Source organism: Rousettus aegyptiacus, unplaced genomic scaffold, assembly GCF_014176215.1.
Source record: "Rousettus aegyptiacus isolate mRouAeg1 unplaced genomic scaffold, mRouAeg1.p scaffold_m13_p_3, whole genome shotgun sequence".
NCBI lineage: Eukaryota > Metazoa > Chordata > Mammalia > Chiroptera > Pteropodidae > Rousettus > Rousettus aegyptiacus.
In genome coordinates this window covers 119,423,454-119,448,753 of record NW_023416306.1, presented here as the reverse complement: position 1 = coordinate 119,448,753, position 25,300 = coordinate 119,423,454, and the positions used below count along the sequence as shown (strand labels likewise).

Genomic DNA, 25,300 nt, shown 5'->3' with positions numbered 1-25,300 from the left:
GTGCAAAACACATACCTTCACTCAGTTCAGAATGCATGACATCCATGATAAGCAAAACTGTGAGGGAACCAGTATTTCTAAGAATGTGCAGAATAAGAGAATACAGCACTTCTTTAAAAAAAAAATGGAGAAAACAGTATTATGGACAGTTACTCTGCATCAAGGAATGTAAAAGGTTGGGGGAGAAAAACAGGGAAAAGAGAGAGGGTTTAAAAGTAGGTTGGTGGGAAAGGGCTGCGGCAAAAATCAGAAGAAGGTCATTAAAGTGCAACAACTGTGTAGCTGAGTCTGTATCTGATGGGCCAAATAGTACAATGTTCTGCCTATAGAAGAACTTAAGGAGGTCTTCTGACGAACGATAAACCACTGGGTTCTGTAATGAGTTCAGAGAGAGCCAGCCTGCTCAGTAAAAGACCACACCGCTCTGAAGACTGCTCTTTGGCTCAAGTCAAGAAAGTATGTGCTCTGAGTCACTCTTCTGGACAACTGTCTCCTCAGCAACAGTCAAGTAGAACCTCAGAACTCTTCATGTTCCTGAAAAGGTCTGCCTTACCACCCTTGAATCTTGTACTCAGCATTCTCCTTGCTCTCAACACTTACAGCCTCGCCACCACCATCTGCAGGATGAGCAGAACAGCTATCATCTGGCCTCTGCACGCCATTGTCATCTCTTACCACTTCTTCTCTAATCCTCATAGGATTTTATCCACTACTTGTTCTGACCTCAGCCCCCGAATTCCTGAAACCCCTTCTCTGAATTCTCCTGGACTCTAAAGTCACCAGTAAGTCTGTTCATTCTCACCTTCCTTTAGAAATGCCCCTTTTGCATTACTTGAAACCTGGCTCTCCCTGAAACACAGATTCTGCTGAAGCCCTTCTAAGAGGTGACTTTTCTTCTCATAGGTTCTTATTACCAAGGAACCTGAAAGTATGGTAGGTATCTTCCTTGTTCCTCATTACTGCATTCATAACTTTCTCTCTTCTTCCTTTACAAAACCCAGCATTTTCTTCCATGTCATCACACTACGCCAATCTCTTCCCCTATTGGAACTTCTTCCACCATTTCCAGTTCATTATCATTCCATTAATTGGAGATTTTGGTGCCTAGCTCATGATCACTCTCTCTAATACTACACCTATTTGACTTTTGGTCATTTCCACATCTAATAAGATAATCTTTCCAATGTCCTGAGGTCTCAGTCCTTGAACTTATTCTCTTCCAAAGAGAATAAGCCATCTTTCCTAGCCACTCACTTCCACATTGGCAACCTTCACCTTGTTATCAGCTATTGCAAAGCCTCAATATTAAATATTCTTTTCTCTGATAATGACTTCTTAACTTTCCTGCTCACTCCCCATCTAACACCCCAAACTCTATAATTCTACAACCCCACCAGGACCTAAATCCACTTTCTCAGTGTCCCTGAGATATCTCCTCCATGATATTTTCTCTTGCTTCCTTTCAATCTTAAGTTCCATAGATAACTATTATAATCACGCCATAGCTCCTTTTTCACTTTGATTGACTTTAATAAGGGTATGGTTTCACCAAGAAAGTTCACCAAACAACCATTTGATACCAATAGTCATGCAGTCTGATATAATTGATATTTGTAGATAATCAAAAAAGAACTTCCACGTGCTTTCACTATCATACCTGCCCACCTACCCATATCTCTCCTGTTACTATGGATAAGTTCTCCATGCTCATAGTCAAGGTCAGCCTCTCTGTTTAGGCACAGAACTTTATTCTCTCATCTCTTCCCAGAATTATTGCAGCATGCTCTTTAGTGGGCTCCCTACTCATTCCTTTCCTGCCCACCCCACAGTCACCTCTTACATTTCACTCTTGACATAGCAGCTAGAATGATCCCTATAAAAATATTAGTCAGATTAATCAGGCCACTTTTCTATTCAAAACCCTCCGAAGGCTTCCATCTCACTGAGTAAGAGCTAAGCTTTCTATGACTTCAGGGCACTACATGATCTAGCTCCACATTGGCTCTCTGACTTCATCTCCTACTATCTCTCCTCCCTCTTTCAGTAGGATTCAAGCTCAATGCCCTCCTTGTTGTATTTTAAAAATGCCAGGGACTCTTGTCTCAGAGCCTTTGCACTTACTGTTCTCACTACCTAAAAAAACTCTTCCCCCAGATATATCCTCCTGGCTTGCTGCCTCATTTCCTTCAAGTCTTTTTTTTTTCCCCAAAAGTTTTCCATGTAGAAAAGTTTTACTAGTCCGCTATCTAAAATTCAACCTTCCTATCCCCCCACCCCTGATTCTGTGACATTTCATATCTCTCTATTTTTTCTCTTTAGAGCTGATCTATATACAAAATACACATGGGTATATATATAAAAAAACTCTATATATTTTAGAATTGTGTCTTGTTCATTACTCATCTTCTCCACTAAGAGTTAATCCATGAAGGCAAAAATTTTTATCCGTTGGGTTTACTTCAGTATCCCTAGTACACAAAATAATTCCTAGCAAGGCCAAGTAGGAGATCAATAAATATTTGTTAAATGAATGAGTCAGTGTATGAATGACTACAGTAGGAGAAAACAGAAAGTTATAAATGTTTTTCACATAGAAATATATTATTTTGGGATGTCTATTTTTACTATGAGATCCTCTGCTTATGAAACCAGGATTTCAGGGGGCTATAATAAGATATAATAATTGTCATGGTGGTGCTATGACAATAGAATAATAAAGCTCACTGAACAACACAAAAACATCAAGAATGAAAGCAAATCCTTAAACAATGCTAAAATGAACGCATTTAGTCTTAGCGGTAATTGTCACTCCTTGAGGAAAAATATTTGTTAGACTTTGCCCTTTCAGGCAACCTAAAAAAATTTCACTTTCAATGTTTACTTCTAACTTTCTAAGACATACATATTCTCTCTCTCTCTCTCGCTCTCTTTCTCTCATGAGCACGCATGCGCGCGCCCGCACGCATGCACGCGCGCACACACACACACACAATATAAGCAGATACAGTCGAAAAGCTGACATACATGACCAAGGGATGGAATGTTAGAGCACGTCTTCTTGACTGAAATTAGGATGAAGTCACAGTATGCTTATACAATGTATCTTTTTCAGCTCCCCTTGCCCTCTATACCCCCAAACAAACAAAATATATATTTTTAAGTTTTTAAAATATTTTCCAGGGTATCTGTGCTTTTGCAGTGTATTTTTATAACATATCTTTAGATAGTTAATTAGAATTTTTTGAAGATGTTTGATAAGACACCAGAGAACATATTATAAACTATTTCTCCCCTTCCCCCTAAATTCAATAGAATCCTTCAGTGATAGAAAGATTGCCTTTTATCAGAGGCTCTCAATCTATCCCAATTTTCTGTGAGTCACTGTGCTCTAATGACATTTTGTTAGATGCAAAACTTGAAAATAACAGGAGAAAATTCACTTTTGACTTTATTACACCAAAAATGTCTGAGTGATAGATGGGACTATTGCAGATATGGTGGTTCTCTGATTCCTATTATTAGTCAGGGGTTATTTTGATCAGCTGCGAAGTGATAGTGGGTGACTGGAATATAAAATATTTGCAGTTTTCTGGAGCTTCAGTGAAATGCTAATGAAAGTAGCTGAGAGTTTAAAGACTACTTGAGTTTCTATCAATTTCCATCATTTCATGATCCCACCACTGGGAAGGGTCCTAAGGAGCCCTCTTTGCTGATTATGTCTCACCTCTATGAGGAGTGAGGAGACTTTGAGGAGAAACAGAGGTCAGTGACTGAAAAGAGAAATTGCCTTTTGAGATGGGAACACTGGGAATAATAGCAATATCTAGATCGGCCAGAGCCCAATAAAATTAATTCATTGAGTTCTTTGTAGTATGGTCTGCTATGATGTTTAAAAACTACAATTTTTAGGCTAATAGGGTCAGTTATCAACACATGGAAATCTGGATGGAGTATCTTAAGATAACATTGTCTATAACTTAACTTTATTTCTAGCTCAGTTTTTTTTTATTACTCTCCCAAATATGTCTCAGGGTTTTGTGATCCAAAGAAGGTTTCAACTAGGTTCTAACATGAGGAAGAAATGAACCCAGGAGTGAAGACACCATTAATTACTTTCTTGCCTTGAGAGAAAACATTGGTAAAAATGAGGATGGGTTTTAACAGCATTAAAGGTATAAATGATGTTTCTATGTAGCTGGAGATCTTGGGACCAAGGAAGAGGATGGTAGTGCACATAGATAAGCATCTCCACAATAGTGAATGTTAGATGGTGTTCAAATTTTATCCCTAGAAAACCTAAATGATGATACTTTTGGTTGGTATTTCATACGTCAGCCAATTTTTCTGACCTACATCCATTATGTTCTTCTCTAGCACATTGAATAAAAAATTGGACCACTATTGTTTAACTTCATCCATTATTCATAGTCCTCGATTGTTTCTAATATTAGTACTTGGACTAGGAGCTCTGTTGGAATTCCCTGTTTATTATTTGCTTTTCACCAATTATGGTTTTATTCTTAAAGGACATGTGATCCACAGTTCTTTGCAGAGACAAGGACTATAGTGTATTCAAGAAAATTGTGTTTTTTGACCCAAGACACCACCCCCCTCCCCATCAAATTCATATTGATTGTCTACAACATTTGTAATGAAACAGAGTCAGAGAGTAAACTCAAGGCTGTGGGGAGATGTATTTGTCTTAGAGATCAAACACTTAAAGCAGGATTTATAGAAGCAGAGGGCTGTGGGTCAATAGCTTGAAAAAAAAAAACCTGGATTGTAAACAAGTAAAAGACTTTCTGAGGTGTGAAAGGAGAGAAGAAAGGAGAGGACTAGGTGGAGAGGAAGATAAGCAGAGAATCTAGTATAGTAAAAAGCATACACCTGAAAAGAATTAAAGGGAAGGCGGTCTCAGAAAGGAGGATTCACCTCAAGGATCAACCCAAAGACCCTTTCCTCCCCATCTTGCTGATAGGAATTATATTGCAAAGATTTCTTCTATTCTCTCCATGTTCTCCTTTAGGAGTAATTCTAGGACATTAAAATTTGGAACCAATGCAACATAAACACCAGAGACAGATTCAGATACAAGTCAGAGACATTTATAATAACTGACTATTGATGTTATCATAATTTAATGAGAAAACTTAAGTAGATCAAAGCTCAGATCACATAAGTCTTTGTTCAATACGAAGACACCTATCGACATCTATGGAGATGCTCTTTAGACATAACTTTCAAATCAGTCAAGTGCTGTTAATAGGAATGTACTTTCTAGCAATATGAAATTCTGTGTAGTAATTTTAAGTTCCTCACATTGTTTCCCACTTATTATTTTACCTTTAGATAAATCTACAGAGGAGTACAGTGAATATTAACCACATTTTACAGATTAAAAACTAAGACCCATTAAGTGACTATTTAAGATCTCAGAGACAAAAGAAGGAAATAGAACTCTAGCTAAGACAGCTATGGTGTTAGAATTAGGACTTAGGTCCATGAATTCCTAAATCATTGCTCTTTCTACTATGCCACTCTGCATTAATGTTTTTTTTTTTTTTTCCAAACAAGCCTACCTGGTTGACAGTGTTCTCGTATTGCAGAAGTGACAAAGGATTCGGTGTCCTCTGATCCTCTACAGAGATTAGGAGCTCCAAGGGTAGTTTTAAGAAAACCTTTTCATATCTCAAGTGACATAAATCAGTTTAGCATGATCTACTGAGTTTCTTTGGTAGGGTTTCACTCTTGATAACAAAAATCATAATTTAATATATGGAGCTCAGATAAAACTATGACTCATGTGGTCCAGAAGTGAGTTATTAGATCGACTACTTACACAGAGGTTTGCAGTTTCATTAAAGCCAATTGCATGCACGTTCCTCTTACTTTTTTTTTCCTCCTCAAATCGCTCAGCCGTGGGGATTTTAAAAAGCCCTATTCAGTTAACTCTGGCCCTTCTGAGATCTGAGATTTAATGACTCTCTAATTGGGATGTTATCTTGAATACCATGTATTTATGAGAAACCGTGACTTATATATGGGAACTAGCTGGTGGCAGTTTCTAGAAAGCACAACTAAATCATGCAATGAAACATTCGACTCAAGTGCAAAGTAATCTAATTTTTAAGTGGAATGTGCTATTCAGATAGAAGAAACCATAATGGTACATTCATATACTTTTATATGTATAAAAGTGTGAAGTAGTACCATCAGTTCCAGGTATCAGTTTAAGTAACTCATATTCCAGGCTATTTCACAATCATTCTTCCCTTGTTCCATAAACAGCTTATGTGAATACAAACTGTTAAAGTAAAACTTACCACAATAATATAACTGCATAAAGCAGCAGGGCTATTCGAGAGGAATATACTTAGAAAACTAAATATAAATACTGAATTGCCAAAACATATCCTTTGAAAATTTAGATATAAAGCCATGTCTAGTACACAAAAATGGACAAATATATTGGCCGGAAGTCACATTTAATTCAATGTACCATGGACCTGCTACAAGGCCACACGAAAATGGGGACCAAAACATATGTAGAAAATGTACGAAAATGGTAGACCTCAGGGAACTGAATGTGCTGAATATAGCCTCACCCTATGAAAATCTGGCTCAGTTCGAATTTGGAAATGGAATGGGTATTATTACTTAATTTAATCTATTAAGTTCAATAATTCAGGGTCCAAAGAATCTAACGTGATCTTGTTTGACTCCAGTTAACCACATCATGGTTCATTTTCTACTTTATATTGGAAATGTATCCAGAGACTCCAATCTCTTCCATAAAAAATGGAATGCTAATTATTACTTTATTCAATAATATCTCTTGGCCTCATATCTGAGAAGTGTATGTGTGCACACATATACGTGACTACACACACACCGTGGAAGACTTCTTTCAAAATGATCTTCTAATAACACAATTTGCTATTCGGCTGCCAACATCTTCACCATTATGACTCTCTTTTACAGAAATAATATGGTTGTGTCCTTGATGGCAGCAAGCATCCAGTGTATCACCATACCATCAGCATCAGGCATTCTTCTTTTTTATGCAATTACTTAACTGACTAAAGATTCGGTTGTTTTAGAAACCCAATCTCTGGACCCATATTAAGGGCATGACTGCCTCCTAAGATATTGAAAACAGAATCACTTCCCCTTTCTTTCCCCCCATTGATCTTAAACTTTGTGTCCCTTTGTGGTCTCATAATTATATCTCTTCTGAATAGAAAGTTTCTTTGTTCAAAATGGAAACCATTCTCCCAACCTTGTCCAATTGTGCAGAAGTAAAGAAATCTTGATATTCCTTAGTTTCTCTATTTTTACTTATCCAAACAATACTAAATTCAATATTTATGGATTATATATTTCTCTCGTTTACTCTAGTTTTGCAAGGTAATGACTTGTATAGGCCAAAAAATATTACACCTAAATGTCAGTTTCACATCTACTACGAAAAGCTATAACTCAGTAATATTTAATGTCCTTCATTGTTATATCTTTAAATCTTACCACTGCAAGCAAATGTGAAAATCCTTAAAATGCTGGCCTCAGTGTTCCCATGTCAACTGGCATAGGCTCAGGTTGGAGATCCTGCCAAAAGTCAAAGGAAAACATTTATGAGACAGAGCCTGATGGACGATTATTTTAATTCTTCATGTCCAGCACTGCCGGCAAGCTTGGTTTATGAATGCCTGCTGCTGCTTTAATGATAAGACCTCTTAAACACAGCTGAATGCAGGACACCAATGGATTTTTTTTCCTGCCCTAACTAACAAACTGATTATTGATCTCCACCTGAATGTTCCTATTGAGAACAGGCCATTCATGAATAAAAGCTGGAAGAATAATGGTGCACTGCATGGGCAGTTTTAATAAACTGCAATAGGGACATAGTCTCTGTGGGGGAAAAAAAGGGAGCAAATCCAGTCTTAATGAAGCATGTGCTAACATGACTGAAAAGTCTGTGGGCATTCTATGGACCAAGCATCAGACAGTCCAGGGCACCGGGCTTTGACTGAGTGTCACTTCAGAGTGCGTATAGGACCCTAAAGACATTCTATACTCCTACTCAGGGGAAACTTCCCATTTCTCTTTATTGCCCTTGGGATATAGCTTTGAAGGCTGGAATGGACTGATCTTGCTCTGAACACACTACTGGAATAGAGAGGTCTGAATCCAGAAGTGGCTATATAGACACACAAGGGATGTGAGCACAATGGGAAACTTGAGACTCCAAAATCTGAAGACAGAGGAGTGAAAAATAACTAAAGGGATATTTACAGAGGTTCTCTGAGGCTGCCTGGAAGACAACCAAAGAAGCTTTAGGCCAGGAATGATCAGTCCTTTGGGCTGAACCGGGGTCTGCAATAGTAGGCTGATTCGGTATCATTTAGACACATTGTGGGGTTCTAGGTATTCGCTGATAGCAGGGTGCCCTGATAACCTATTTCAAATGTGTCTTAGTAACTCAGTAGCTTGGTCCAAGTAAGAAATATTCATTCACGTGTTTACCACATATTTTATTTGTTGTGTATTTGTTGTGTTTGTTTCAGATTTAAGGTGTTTTAAAGTTAGAAAATGACACATTTAGTAATTCTTAAATGGATTTTTATTCTATTAGTATATAAGTGTGTGTGTTAGCTTCTTTGATGCTACAGAGAAGACATAAGGTCCATATTCAATATTTGCCAAAGTATTTTTTAGAATAACACACTTGATATTTTTATGTTAAAAAAATAACAAAGCAGAACTATGGGGATAATTCTTCAATGGCAATATTACATACAATAGGAATATACACTAAGGACAGTCCTTGAAAACAAGGACCACAGAGAAGTCTGTATACTACACACAGTGCCACCATGACATTAGCCTTGACACAGACACTTGACTCTATGTATTTCAACTGAGGTAAAAAATATTTTGTTTAAAAATGGAAGACTAAAACCTTAGCATAATACAATTATGTCTTTCAAACATGCTTTCTGAATTTTGCATTAGCGTAACATTTCAAAGACCGAAGAGTCATTTAAGATAGAATTATTACTAGATTAGTATCATTAAGGCTAAAAATATTTGGGCACATATTGAAGAAAGTAATTCTCAAATGTGAGTATACATAAGAACTACCTGAAGAGTTTGTATTTTAAAAAAAAGCTATATTTTTTTGGCCCTACTTCCTAAAGATTCTAAATTAATAGATCTGGGATGGGGTCCAGTACTAAATATTTTCCAGGAGAGCAAAGCATTCTAATGTACCTTGCCCAAAGATTCAATTCAAGAATAATTGGTAGAGGCCCCCTTCAGACTCAGTTAATGAGAAAACATTTTCTGTTTTAGCCAGCCCTTCTTGTGTTACCTGGCAATTAGTGGACATAAGTCGAGCACTGAATTTTGCAGAAGTATATGTAAGAGGAACAACAGCTGTGATGTTTACAACAGAAACTTGCTTTTAAAATTTAGAAACAGCCATCTACAAAACAGGTGAGTAAGACTTATTTGGAAGGACAGATATAAACCCAAACTTATTCCAGTTGTGTTGAGATGCTTTCTGCACCAGTGAAGTTATTAAACCAAAATAATTTTATAATTTTGAGGCACACTTTTCATAACATATAAATACATCTAAGTATTTTTCCAGCTCTAAAATTCCAGGAAATACCAATAAAACTGGGAGCATTGAGCTAGAGGGTATCTTGCCATGCCCATTGGCATAGTCTCCTTATTTACCGGGAGAAACGTAGCCCAGAAAGCTTATGATATGATACTTACGGTGAGAGATCAAGAATTAAACACAGGATTTCCTACTCATACATCAATCCACTCAATTCTAATACACAAAAAGTTTATAAAGCTCTATTCTCAGCCTATAGCTTTACTCGCTGACCAAGGGAGCATTTCAGGCAAAATTTTCCTTTTTCTGGCTGGGAGAGGGGTACAATGTGTCCTTTGGGGTTCTCTCCCAGATTTTTTCAGGGAGAGAACATATGCTCAAGTCTCCAGAGACTTGTGGTCCCATATTCACAGCTGCACAACAGGCAAGAAAAAGCTGTCTACAAGTTTTTTAAAAAATCAGCATTAGTGAAAGTGCTCTGGGGTATCTTGGGGAAGTGTTCCAAGAGAATTGCTATTATAAAAAAAACAAATCACTAGGTTCTCTTCTCCTGGATCCTACTCCACACTCAGACATTAATATTTTAGGGGCATCAGCGATACTAGTTGTTTATCTTAAGTTAATGTTCAGCAAGTATGCCTGGTAACAGTAGACTGAGTCCTTGCTCTCGTGCACATTACTGTCCAATGGGGAACTATGGCCTGATGGAAAGTCTTTTGCATACCTACTTATGCGCACTGTTTCTACTGCCTCCCCAAAAGAAGGGCTCATGCTTCCTTTGAGTTACCCTCTTTCCAGTTTGCAAACACAGCTCATGAGAGAATCTCTATTATCTTAGTGCGAATCAATTTATCCAAACAGCTCACATTAAACCTAATAAAGCATTAGACTGCGTGTCTTTTCTCATTCTGTCATTACCCATCTGCTTATCAAAATCCTACTTATCCAGTAACACCTAGATCAAATCTTGCGTTCTCAATCTCCCTGTGTGAATTTATCCCACCCACCTAAGAAATGTACAGAGCAACCTATTTATTCCTCTCATACAGCACATAAAGTGTAGGGATTCTAGACCTCATTCACTAGCATATAGGAATCATAAATCACTGAGTCTAAGTTTACTTTTTAGATAAAAAAAAAAGAGTGAATTAGATGAAGTCGCACAGTAACTTAATGAGTTAAAAATCAAAAGAACAGGAAAATACATTTTTTTTGGTTTAGCATTTAACATTATGTTCTTTGTAAGATATTTTAAATAAATATTTCATCTAATTCTCAGAAAAATCTTGCTCAGTAAATATATTGTTATCCCCATTTACAGATGTAGTAAGCAAGTCTCAGCAGGGATGAATAAATTAAAGCAGGTCAAACAGCTAGATGCAAGGGGTAGTAGTAGGGGCGGGGTTCAAACCCAGCTTTGTCTGAGGATGCTACACCATGCCAATGGCAGTTCTTATCCACTAGCCCTCTCCACTTCCATATGGGTTACAGTGATGCAAAAGCATTGAAATTTACTGAGAAAGGGGTTTTGGGCAGCCCCAATGATAAACAGTAGGTCCCTGATAACTTGGCCAAAGGTGAATCTACTGTTTACTTAAGAGACTCATTCTCCCTCTCTTTCTAAGGGGTAGAGAAGATGGAGGCAGGTACGAGAGAGCCAGCTTTGTGGGACAGAAAGCGATGAAGATAGGCAGGACCTGCAAGTATCTGAGTTTCTGGCTAAAGTCAGTTGCTAAAGTCAGATGGGCTTTAGCAACTGTCTTTAATCTCCAGGAGTAGGAACAGCTCGACAGTTGTAAAATGTAAAAAAACTACCAGATTTACACCTCAAATACACCACTGTTAAAAGAAGAGAGGACCCCCAGATCCTTATTTCTAAATACCATCTACCTTATGCACATATGAGACATTTCAAAGATTTCATAATAAAAGGTGGAGAGGAATTAGATTTGATAGGTAAATGCATTTGTTCTGCAGATCAATAACATTATATATCTACTTCAAGTAGATTTTCCCCAAATATTCTTATAATTATGACAGCCTAAGTGCCTCTACAATAATAATAACAACACTTGCTGACTATTTGCATTTTTCACTTTATAAAGTATCTTTACATGCACTGATATTTAATGTCCACAAAAACTATGTAGTGAACAGAACAGCTATTATTAGTCTAATTTTAGAAATAAGGAAAACGAAGCTAAATGGTGTCTAAGATGTGTAAAAATGTAAAAACAATAAAAATTGTACTTACTGAGGGTTTGCTATGTGTCACACACCATTGCAAAGGTTATATAAGTTTGCTCACCCAATCCCTATAACCATTCCATGAAGTAGGCACTGTTATCTTTATACAAATGTGGAATTTGTTATTCAGAAAAGTCGAATGACTTGCCTAAAGTCATCCAAGTAAGTATCAGAGCTAGGATTCAAATCCAGGTTTTTTAAAAGTCAAATCCTGGTCTCAGTCAAAATCAGATCTTGAATCTAAATGAGGTAATAGAATCTCCGGAGGTTTCCTCACTGGCTGAGCACCCACTCCCTAGCCTGCCGTGGTTGCCTTTCTGTGGCATCTGTGGCACACTTTGAAATATAGAAAATTTCAAGTTATTGGAAACTTCTGGTCAAAATTCTTTAGTATTACTCTCCATAATCCTGATAGTTCAGACAAAGTGATCTATGTAGGAGTAATCTAGCTACTGGATTTTCTTTCCCTCCTTGAGTTCCTGTAAACAGCTTTGTTGTTTTTCTCACTTTCTCCTGTAGCTACTGATGGTTACCTGCCTACATATGTGCAAAGTTGTGTATAACACATCTTGTGCACACTCAGACAAATCTTTCCTTATTCCTTTCGTGGGTTCAGAAAAAGAAAATTAAAGAATTGTAAAGAGGAGAGAGAAAAGAAAGGATAGGTTAAAGTATTTTCCTTTCAAAGAGTAGTTCTCAGGTCCCCCTGCATATGGCCCCTGTGAGTGAAAATGTGGCAAGTGCTTAGGAAACGCTGTGGGGCATGTGTCTCTGCATACATATGCATAATGTCCTTTTCACACTTTGGAGATACCAGATGGCTGGTTCTGCTTGGAAAGGGTTTGGTAACCTACTTGAAATCATGAGGATTCATAACTCATTTATGTAAGCTGCAGAACCCCTCTAGATGACACCTCCTGCTTTAAAGAATGATTGAGAGAAAGATGTAGTACAGCCGAAAATGACAATGAAATATTAGTAGTACCACTGAGTTTATATGAGGCCCTCGGCTAGATGAAGGAATTATGCAAATCAAAAGAGAGCCTTCAGGCAACAGAAGCAAAAACAAAGGAAGCAAGAACTTTTAGGTGTCAAGGACTAATTCCATTTCCATGGGGAAGAACCTAAGATACTGATTCATTTTATAAGCGAATGTGCACCCATCTACCTTGAATTCTCCAGGCTAGCAAGTGCTGGGCAAAACTACTTCTTCATCCAGCCTTGACCTCTAAAATTACTTTGTGCCCTGAGGTTGTGTGTGTTGGGGGAACAAGGTGGGGTACTTAGGATGAACTTGGGCTCTGTATGAGATGGGACTTTTGGCTCTCATCTTGCCCTCCTGGTGTCATCCTCTTTTATTTAAATCTTTTCCATTAGCACTAAAATTATTTTTCTGAAACACCAAGCTCATGCCATCTTCCTCCACGCTCTTTAGCACCACCCCCAACACCACCACCCACACCCTACCCAGGGATGAGATTTCCTCTTTTCAGAAGAGAAAACAAAGCCCTTTATAATCTTGCACCTCCATTTCACCTTTTGCCACATGGAATCTACTGCACCTCCTAAAGCACTTTCGGTTCATTGTGCCTATTCCCTGCTGTCCCCTCTTCCTGGAATGTCTTTTTCACTTCCCCACTGGGTAACTATCCGATTCAGTCTTTAGGAGCCAACTGCCACGTTACTAACAAGTGAAGACTTTCTCATATACTAGGAAGGAGTTCATAATTCCTTCTGCTATGCTCTCTGTTCATGATGAAGAGGGAGATATTCCATCTATTTTGTCCCTTTTTAAGCTGTAAGTCAGTTTGCTACAAGCATCAGCTAAATTTGTCACTTAGCACAAGAAAAACCCAACACCAGAATCTTGTACAGCTCCAAAGAGGTTTGTTCTCTTTGTGTTACAGTGCCTGTTTTGAAAGTGCTTATACTGCCTGTGAGCATTCTCCCAGCATGAAGTGTAAACAGGATGAAATAGTTTTAGTATAGTCACTCTTTATGGTCAATTAGCAGTTCAAATTAAAAAGTATGGACTACTAGGAAGAGTATGCAGATAAGGAGTAAGAAGGATCGAAGTGCTGACCCTGTTCAATTAGAGAAAAAGAAGATGAGGAAAACTGAACAAAGGAGATACAGAAGCAGCAGTCAGTCAGGTAAGAGGAATAATGAGAGAGCACCACGCCTCAAAAATCATGGTCAATGATATTGTAATAACTATGTATAGCACCAAGTGGGTACTAGACTTATTGGGGAGATCATAAGCTGTATAAAATGTCTAACCACTATGCAATATACCTGAAGGTAATATAATATTGAATATCAACTGTACTTGAAAAAATTTTTAAATTTTTCTTAAAAAAGTCAAGCCGAGGTTTGGGGTATAACAAAGGGAGTAATGTCAAAATCTGCTGAAAGGTTAAGCAGTGATTGGCAGTGAGTAGTAGAGCTCGATTTTTGTTTTCTTTAGTTTTTAGAAATCAGAACAGTGGGGAAGGGAGGCCATGGAGATAGATAGGAAAGGTATATGAGAGAGCTTTGTGGGTGATGAAAACACTTTATATCTTGACTAGGGTTTGGGTCACATAGGTCTGAACACTTTTCAAAACTCATCAAGATCTGTCCATTTCACTGTATGCAAAGTACACTTAGATAAAAAAAAATAAATTATATTTTTCACAAAAATGATAAATTAAACCGTGTGATTTTAGAGGTGTGGGGGAACACCATGCGCATATGCACACATCTCTCCTTTACCACTTAGCACGATCCATTATCTGAAGTTATATTTTACATGTTTTACCCTATAGAAATATATATATATTTTTATCCTTTATGTTCAGTAAAGTGCCTGACATATATTAGCCTGATAAATACCTATGGATTAGGAAGAAAATGACTGACCAGCTCCCTCATTTCCCTCTCGAATGCTTTTAGCAAATTAGCATATGATCATTCATCATTCACAGATACTGGGAAAAAAAAGATAGCTCTGGAAAACAACAGATCAGACATCTCTCTCCTGAACAAGACCTATCCTTCTTGGCAATTTATTCTTTATAAATGAATCCTTTCTGTTATGATAAGAAGGTTCTTCTCAGGTCACAGAACTAAAGCTCCCAGAAAGAGGCAGTGTTGTGCATTTCAAAGCGTTGGGCTTTTCATTCAAATGGTCCTTGGCTCAAACCCAGGCATGGCCTCCAGTAGTAAAGGGAGCTGGAGCAAGGTTCAGAATCTGGCCAAAATTCAGGTACCTCTCAGGTAAAAAATGAGGATGATAATGCCTACCCTAAGGATGTTTGTGGAAATCAAATTATATCATGGTTGCCAAGAACATAGCTCATTGTAGATTCTCAATAAAAGGTAATATTTATTTTTCACATCTTCAGGCTCAATCTCTCTCACTTTTTGGCCTTCGCAAAGTCTTGCTCTTCCACTAGAATAGGGATTCTCCATAATAGGGTGTCAGAATGTGCTTTAAATGCCAGCATCATCTGGACACTTCTGTACTGTACTATCACTATTACTGATGGAAGTATGTTTTATTTCTCAGGAGTTTCCAGATAGAAAGGAGATTGAGGATCATTTCTCAAGAACATACCTTGGAATGTCTTGTTCTTTATTTTCACAATCATAAGTCTAACTGGGACCCTAAACCTTTCACCCCGAAATTGTTGTAATAGCTTCCTAGCTGACCTTCCTATTTAGAGGTTTTCCCCTTGTCAATCCATCTTATATATAATAGCAAGAGTCATCTCTCAAACTCTAGGAAGGCAGAGAAATCTTCTGATGAAACACACACCTCAGGAATCCCTCACTGGGAAAGCCAGCCCATTACTCCTTACATGTTGTGTCACATTATTCTGTCTTTGCCTGTGTTCTGGCTTCTAATTGGAGGTCGCTTCCCTTCTCTCTACCCTTCCGCAACCCATACAGCTAAAGAATTTCTACACATCGTTCAAGACAAACAAAAGTAGAGGTTACTGTCCCCTCCGGTGTGTCACAACTGGACCTAGTCCTCCTCTATTATTGCATTCATCACACTTTGTTACAAATTATTAATTCACAATTCTTACTGTTATACTGGATTGTGAAACTTTTAAAGGAAGAAACTATGCCTTAATTATCCATGTATCCCCCCATAAAGTAGATACTCACTAAATTTTTACTGAACTGAATTAAATTGAACAGAGATGAATCCCTGTTCATGCTCCATTTAAGCATATAACTTGCTATGGCCATCTCCTAGGATGTATGGATGTGTGCATGTGCAGCATGCATTTCTGGCATTTTCTCATCACTTTCACTTTCCCCCCCAGGGCCTTTTCAGACAAATACTGCACAAAAAGAAGAGCTGCACATCTACTGATCAAGTTCATTATAGAACTCAGAGAGACTGGGCAAGCTCTCCAGCCAACACAGAGATTATGAAATAAAGTCTTCTGTTACAACACCTAGTTACTTCCTATTCATCAAATCCAAATTCCCGAAGGTAGACTGCAAGGTGGTACTGCCAATTCTCCTGAAGCTCCACTCATTCTAGCCTGGACTAGCCTAGAATGCATAATTGCTTTCCTTTGTGATTGTCCTGCGAACAGGACAGGATTCTGTTCCCACATGTCTCCCTCTCTAGTGGGTGACACTGCTGCAGGCTGGTATCCCTCTGGTTTATTCATTCTTCTGTGAAAGCTGTGTTAGCTCTCTTGGAGTCCCAGGAGTTGTTGGCTTATTCCTCGATTCAATGTTCACTCATTCATTCATCAAACATTTATTGGCCCTCTTCCTTATGTCAAGTGCTTTGGTAAGTCCTAGGGAAATAAAGATACATAAGAAAAAGAGTCTGACTCTCAATAAAGTCACCTAGGATGGGGCAAAAAAAACAGAACATGAACAAATAATGACAATACAATAAGACAAATGGAAAATAGATATATGTGCAGGGTCCTGGGGAAAGCAGATAACACAAGGCTGATGTCTTCTCCCACTTGTTAGTTCTGTGGAGACCCTGAAAAGATATAACACAGACATCTTACTCAAGTTCCATGAACCCAAAGATTTTAGAGAAGATCGCTAACCCCATCACAAAAATTACTACTCTAGTTACCTGGGTGGCTGTAAGAGCCTAAATTTCCCCTCTAAAAAGCCATTATCCCATCAGCAGAGGGAGTTATGTGTGTGCTAGTAGAATAATGTTGCTGTCTCTTTGCAGTATCTTAAAATCTCTGTTCTCCAACAGACATAGCTTTCTGACTTTGGCCAAGTATAAGATATAGGATATAACTGAGAAAAAATATGAATAAGCCATACTCGAGAAGCATCTTCAGTAAAATCTTGCACCAGCTCTAACTCTACAACTGTGCTGGCCATTAGCCATTAGTCCCACACAGTTATTGAAATTTAGATTAAAACCAAATAAAATTAAAATTATAGTTCTGCAATTGCATCAGCCACACTTCATGACTTCAACAGGGACATGTGACTAGTGGCCACCACACTGAACAGATATCGAACATTTTCATTATCACGAATGTTCTGCTGCTCTAGAAAATAATCTGAATTTTTCATTCATTGATTCATTTATTTGACAATTTTTATGACGTGCTTACTTTGTAAAAGACTCGATTCTGGGTTGTAAGGGAAGCAAAGATTAAAAGTAAAAGTTATCTATTTTGAAAAGCTCACAGTCTGGAAAGGAAGCCAAATGTTTTCAAAAAAAAAAAAAAAAGGATATTGTGCAATGGGTGATATGAATATAGGGAGACAAAGCAGCTTAGTCATGAATTAAAAAAGTAAGAGAAGACCCAAAAGAAGAGGTGACATGATGTGATTCTTGAAGAATTAGTAGTAACTTTCCTAATTAACAAAGTGAAAAGGGCACTGGAGATGAGGAGAATAGTACACATGGTCACAGAGCACGAAAGAGCTAAGAATGTTGCAAGGCTTTAGTATTTCTGGAGTGGAGTGTAAACATTTGGGAAGCTGGGTGAGAAAAGGCTGGGAAAGTAGCCACCATAGTGTGTGAAAGGGTTCGCTGAACAGGTGGTAGGAGGAAGGGAGGTTACAAATTATACTATAGTGTTTAAGAACATTAAAGTAATACAAAACTGAGTTTATACTCAAAATTTGCCACTGCTAGTAACTTTACTATCTTTGGCAAATTTAAAATCTCTTTGATCCCATTTTACTCATCTGTAAAATGGCACTAATAAGACTGCCAAACTTTTATGATTGTCGCGTGGAGTAAATGAGAGACCATGTACTTGTCACAGTGCAAGGCACACATTGAATAACTAAAAATGAAAATTATGTTAATTTATTCTATTAGGAATGTGAAATTTGAGAAGAATAAAATGACTATATTGTATAGAGAAATAAAACGCAGATGATTATGTATACCAATAATAATAATAATGACAATAATGGCTAATATCTAGAGTATTTACAACATATCAGGCATGATTCCAAGTGCTTTAAATAAGTTGATTAATTTAATTCTCTCAACAACCCTGCAAGGTAGGCTACCATTACTACCTCCCTTCTACATATGGGGAAACAACGTCACAAAGAAGTTAAAAAATTGTCACACTACAACTGAGTAATAAAATAAGATTTAAACTCAGAAATCTGGCTCTTTAATCTATATCATTAGCTCCAAAGCTGTTCTGTCTCTGTTAGAAATTTTGTGATAAAAGTCTGCCTGATTTTATGTTGAATTATTTTCCACCAAGCATGACTTCGAAATAATTTATTTAAGTTCAGAGCTTCAAAACAATATTCTCACACTATAAAAGCCAGTAAGTCAGTATGTATGTTCTAGAAATATCCCATAGGTCATCTGAACAGAAATGGGCAAATGCCTGATAAAGCATGTATCATTAGAAAGGTAAGTTAAAAATCTCCTTGGATAATCAAAACATAACTATAATTCCACAGTATCCTTAACAACTGTGAGCTTGTAACAACCACTCATAAAAGTCAGCTTCCTCTTATGAAAATGGGGCTAATGAGTGCCTCATAGGTTAGCAAGAAATATTAAATAAGAGAATGTATAGAAAAAATTTTGCACTGTGTGTAGCACACCAGAGGCGTTTATTAGGAAGTAGCTTTTGCCACTGCAGCATTTTATTCTTTTAATTAAAGCATCATCTTCTAACACAGGGTAGTCCGAGCCTTCCCTTGAACTCTCTTAAGCATCTTAAGGATGAAGGGTTGTATATCATATATGAAATTCTTTGATACGAACACATCCCAGTCTATGAGCTAAAATCCAACTCTCCTTACTTAAAACCTTCTCTGACTCAACTTCAACACTTTCCATTTTGTCCCTATGTTTACCCAAATCTGAGCCCAAGTGAGCCTAACACATTGGTATTTTCATTGACTGACCTCACCAACAGCCTCATCTCTCAGGGAAGTTTTTCCTAAAGTCTTTTCTTCTGATATTCTGTCCTTTAGTCTGATGTTCATCTTCACATAATTCCACTTTAATGAGTGAGGTAATATAATTATCCTTTAAATTTGTTCCACTCCTTTCGAATGCAGCCTCTCCCCAGGGGTCCTTGGATAGCATGACCATGCTTTCCCCAGAACAAGACATTGGCCTGGTGTCAGCACTCGTGAAGAGGGCATGTTATTTGATGGCAAGTAATGCTTTTGGAAGAACATATCCTCAAACCACCAAAGGTTTCTTCTCCAAATTTATTTTCATTTTGCATACATAGGAAACAAGCCCCTATCGAAACAGAAAGAGAGAGAAAGGGTGAGAATTAGAGAGAGAGAGGGGGTGGGGGTGGGGGGGAGAAAGAGAGAGAGAGAGAGAGAGAGAGAGAAATAAGCCAAGTGTTGCAAAGGAAAAACATGTACAGATCTCTTCCAAGTGTACTTCTACCCACTGACTTTACAGGATTTCAACACACCAGGATCTGGACTCACTCTAAGAGATAGGCACAATTCACCGACGGCACAGAGGAACCAAAAATGGCCAGGGAACGTCCCCACGAGTGAACAAAAGCAAATCCTTTTTTGTCGGTCCTATAAATTTAGTAAAATCAGAAGGCACCTCTAGAACATTAGCTAGGAGTCCAGAGAAGCTGAAGTCTAAGAGGCCAGGATTTGGGAAGAGAAAATCATCAAATGGCGGATATACAGTTACCAAGCTCAGAGTCGAGTGAAATTTTTGGAGATTTGGCAGGATAGTGGCTGGTAGCAGAATTAGAAAGTTAAATGTCACTTTGGCACTTGATTAAAAACAGATTGTTGGGAGCTGGGTTGTCATAGGAATCTCACTGAACCAGAAATCTCACTGTGGGTTCGAGACCTAGAATTACCAGCTATGTGACCTTGAGCAAATCACTTAACCTTTTTTATTCTCCATTGTTTTTTCATCACTGAAAGGCAGATAATAATTGAAAATAATAAAAACTGCAAAGAGATTTTTATCTGCAACTGAGAAAATGTATAAAAGTTTATATTTTAAAAGTGCCTTTCTACTTACTATTTTCATGTAAAAAATTTATGTCAAAGTGTCTGGCAAGACTAGTGGCTCAAAAATGTTAACTAAATATATATTCGCACCAAGCTTTTTAAATAGTATAGCCCGATGGCCATTTTTAAGGCACAAAGGGGTTAAATAGCTTAGCCAAGGAGATGCTGCTGGTAAGTTAGCCAGGCGGTGAGCCAGTGCCTCTAACCATTGCAGTGAAAGCTCTAGATGAGGAGCCCTTACAGTCACTGTGGCTTATGTGAACTTCAAAGGCAAAGGTTTGGTTGGTTTCTGAGAGGCTGACGACAACTATTCAGAGCCGTCACCTCATTTCAGGAGCAGTAGCAATGCCACCATCCAATACCACTTCCTTGCTCTCATTTCTGAGTCCTTGCCCTCCCCTGTGTCTAAAATTATGATGTCTTTCCTCTTCTATGTCAAGCCATATATCTTCATTCCTTTATAATTCTCAGCTGAAAGGAGCTTCGGAAGCATGCGGAGTCAGAATTGAAATGCTTTTCATCAGCATTCCAGGATATTAAAAAAAAAAAAAAAAAAACAACGAAATACAAGAAAACCCTCATTCGTTTTACTGGCATAGACACAGACCCTTGGACCCTCAGTCTGACTCTGAAGGCTTACTCAAGACAAGCAGAAATTCAGGGATTTATAGCTTCAAAAGTGAGGCATCCATGACTTTAGATGGTTGGAAAGGGTATCTTATCTGATAGAAGCGAATAAAGCAAAAGACATGCCAGATCAGATAAGAAAAAAGAACATCTCCGGCCAGAATTAAAAAGGCTATTTTGGGATATGTCAAAAGGAGTAAAGCTAGATTGGAAATGACTGTAAAGGTGATTAAATAGGTGAGAACAAAGAGAACACTTCCTGAGTTCTGGCTTAAAAGGGAAAAATTCTTAATCATCTTTTAATTGTACTTCATAATTAGCCAAATCACAAATGTCATGGCTGGAATTGAAAGACGTTTCATAAGGCAGAAACTACTATGGATTTTTGCTACAGAAAGTGTTGGGGGTTAGGAGAAAGAATGAGTGTTGAAGCCCTTTCAATTTGTGTAATGATTCGAGAAACCAGGTTTTATAAGCATATTTGTTCACAAAGCACATTTCGAAAAATACTATTGTTCTGTTTTTCCTTTTTCTCCCTTTCCAAAGGAATTGAAAAACAGTGACAGAAATTTTTTCAGAGCAACAAAATCTCAACGGTGAAGCAAACAGCCACTGGAAATTGCTTATGAAGCTCCCAGAGATAATGGATATATGATATCATAGTGAGGTTATAACATCTTCAACGATAAGTGGCGAAGAGTAAGAAAATGCTGAAGTTACATCTGAGTGAGCTATTCCATACTAAATATTCTTAATTAGTATCACAGAAGACATGGAAACAGTTTGATTACTTACAGGAAGAAAACAATAAAATTACCTCTGATAAGCATGCATATAATAAATCAGTGTACAGTTTCTGCTGGAAAATGTAAACTCTACAAATTAGAGGGAGTTAAAAAAAAGTCTGGAGAAACAATAATATTTTTGAATAACTTGTTGCTTACCTCTTTATTCATTCTCTGAACATCTATCTAACATCTATCATATATGAGTGCTCATTGCTAGAATTGCAAAAACAAATCAAACTGTTATATATAAGGCTGCTCATTGCTAGAATTGCAAAAACAAATCAAACTGTTATATATAAGGCTGCTCATTGCTAGAATTCCAAAAACATGGCCTGCCTTTGTGAAGCTTGCAATCTAGGGAGAAAAACATTTTTTTTCTCATTTATATGCTCTCTTTTCTCTATATCTCTCTACGTGATTTCGTTTGGTGTATAGCTTTGAATAAGCTCTATATTCAGGCCATTCCCTGAATGGTATCTCTAGCCTTGCCTCTACTATTAGCAGAGACCCTTGTACCCAATTAGGCCTAAGTAGGCCCATTGGTTGTCCACACAGAGCTCCAAAAGGTCTATTCAAATAAAGATGTCTGAATCAGAGCTGGCTATTTCCCCTATTCCTTCCTCAGTCCTTCGCCAATCTCTACTAGTCATTCAAGGCCATCAGCAAAAAAGAAGCTTAAGTGGCAGAGAAACAGGATGTAGAAACAGACCCAGAAGGGCTCCACACTTACTTTAATGCTTTCCTGTCACTGTCTTGAAATTCTTAATAATTTTATCTTTGAACTTGTGTTTTGTATCAGAGGTCCAATGAAACAATGGAATATGTGTGTGAAAAGAGAATATATACAGATGAAAGCAAAACCTGGGTGTTTTAGTACCTCTAATGACACCTTTTCCCCTTGCTTTTTGAATAAGCAGCCCACATTTTCATTCTGCACTGAGGTCTGTAAATTGAGTAGCCGATCTTGTGTACAAACGTCACCCAAATCAGACTCAGGCCAGTGTGTTCCTTCCCCCATGTTTGCACTCTCCTAAAGGTGCTAATCTGCCCATTTCTTCTCCCTTGCTTCTTGCAGTGTGTTTTAAATTGATCTGAGCATTAGCATTTGGTCTTTCTGTTCCATGACCTCTGCTGTAGCTTGTCTGGCAGTGGACTTAGGGGCTACCACTGTGTCACTGCTTTTCCCCAAACAACAGCACTTGATTCCTGGACAGGCCTTTTCTAGCCTGTGTGCATTCTCCAGAGAAACAGGTGATGCTACCCAGATGGCTTCTTATTCTTTCAAAAGAATGCTTTCTTTTCATACCATGTGACAATCCACGGAATCCAAAATATCTTTCTGACGATCCACAGAAAGACTGAAATATAAAAAGATGCATAGTGAGCATCTTATTACAGCCTTCTGGTTTGAAAACCAGGCTTGCTTCGCAGGACCTGACCACTCCATTTGATTTCTCCATTGTCAAAGCCAATGAAGATTATGAATCTTAAATTTCAAAAGTTTCTGATAACATTTTAAAATTCTCTCTCACCCAAAGCAGAAATGTTTTCGAAATCCCAAGAGTGCTCTTTTAAGAAAAGCTCTTCCCCCTCACAGTGCTTAGTGGAACAATGTCGTATAATATATTTTCCAAAGTACAACTAATTGAAGCACTTTCTCTTCCTTTGTTTCCTACATTTCAAAATACCTATTATGTAGGTACCGTTATAAAGCAGATACGATGTAATACTTTACCTTTGTGTATTTGGGAATTTCATCAGTTTTTAGTTTTTTGGGGAAAAAAGTCAAGGAAAGATATGATTTGGGGGTATGACATCTCAGGAAAATGTAACTGTAAGACACAGCGGTCTTAATGATGTTTGGTTTGGTATAAAACGACAACAGGGAAGATGTGAAGGATTACAGTTTTCTTCACTTAAAAAAAATAGGCATCACAGGTTGCCACTTCACAGTAATATCTTAATATTCTCTCATTTAATTATGTAAATCGTCAAAGAAGGCTGCTGTTTATGGTAATTTGCACGTGTGGAGATCTGCTTCTTGAGGTAAGCTAATTTAAATCAAATTATAACTAAGGGAGATTTACCACTTGTTGATTTAGACAGACAATCACTTATAACTCTGCCAAACAGCCAGTAAAGGCTTCAGGATTTCAAAAGTGAGGGGAAACAGTAGTGATCCTGCTGTGAAAGGAATCAGCTGCAATGCTGTGGAAGGATTTAGTATTCCTATTGATGTCAGCAAGAACCTAAGGCAGCCTCCTTTGTGAGGGAAGTGATTAGTGAATGCCGTTGACCCTCACTACCTCCACATTCAAGCCTTCCTTTGCACTCAAAGTTAAAGGCTGTTCTCCCCAACTAATTCACCACTCTCTTTTGATACAAATCCAGCAGTTTTCAGAATCCACTTGCATTCTAGTTGCATAGTTGTACCAACTGCTGAATGTAACTGAGAAAAGACCATTGTCAACCACTGAAGTGTTCATGTGTCCCCAGTTCCTTTCTTATTTCTCTTTTCTTTCATTTTTTTTTTAACCATTAAAGATACTCCATTTCAGTTTGAGAAACTAAGCATGTACAAATTCATCCTTTGTTTCATAGGCACATTTGTTACAAGGCAAATGGCCTCCTCAGCTAATAAAAGTGGCCATGTGAGTCTCTGGTAGACCAAGAAAGGTGCACAGATCTTGGATGCAGACACAGGTGCCAGTGACAATGGTCACAATTTGGCTTTAGCAATTAAAAGGATGCAAGTATAGTAAACTGATTAAGAAATTTTCTCAACTTCTCTGAATCCTAGTGTTCTTATGAAAAGATTGTATTAATTATACCTTCCTCATAAGGCTCATATGATGACTGAACAAGCAAAAGCACAAAGCTTTATAGAAACGTTCATCCTCAAACACAGTTGTAAATAATAACGATAACGATGATGATAACGCAATGTTATGCATGGAAAGTGGCCCATTTCCAACAAATTTATAGGTAAGAGTTAAAACCTTTTCCATTCTGCATGATAATTTAACCTTTCTTTAAATTTCAAGCTCGGTTAATTTCTTAAGGGTAATACGTTGGCTATGTTGCTACTCAGTGTTGTTTATGGTAATATGTGGACCATGATTGATAAATTGTGTTTGGGTTTGGAGGCACATACATGAACTATAACACATGGAAGGAGATGAAGGAATAATGCTGTGAAGCCACCTGCCCAGTGTAGACCTTGTCTCCTTCCCTGTGCTGAACAGAATTCTGCAAAGTCACCCATAGAAGGGAAACATCCGGGGCTGTCCTGCTAGCTTGCTGGGTCTCCCATCTAGATCCTTCTAAATGAATATCGGGTTGAGTTATTTTCTGTGGTAATCTTGTGAGTCTCGATATTGAGCTGAGCCCAAGAAAATACTCTGCAGATATTGCAGAATATTTCAATTTAGTGTCTTGGATATCAAAGCATCTGATTGAAGGCTGGGAGTATGATGACGTAAGAATAATATAGGTTCTGGATCAACTGTAAACACTTATGAAATACCCA

At 37.8% G+C, this 25,300-nt stretch overlaps 1 long non-coding RNA gene across 1 annotated transcript in view; it reads right to left on the bottom strand.

Moving 5' to 3' along the window:
- The window catches only part of LOC107514967, a 353,432-nt gene that overhangs the window by 166,815 nt on the left and 161,317 nt on the right, over positions 1 to 25,300 (bottom strand). Inside the window, exon 2 of the long non-coding RNA XR_004956351.1 lies at positions 7,525 to 7,605. This is a non-coding gene — a long non-coding RNA (uncharacterized LOC107514967). The remainder of the gene's footprint in view (positions 1 to 7,524; positions 7,606 to 25,300) is intronic.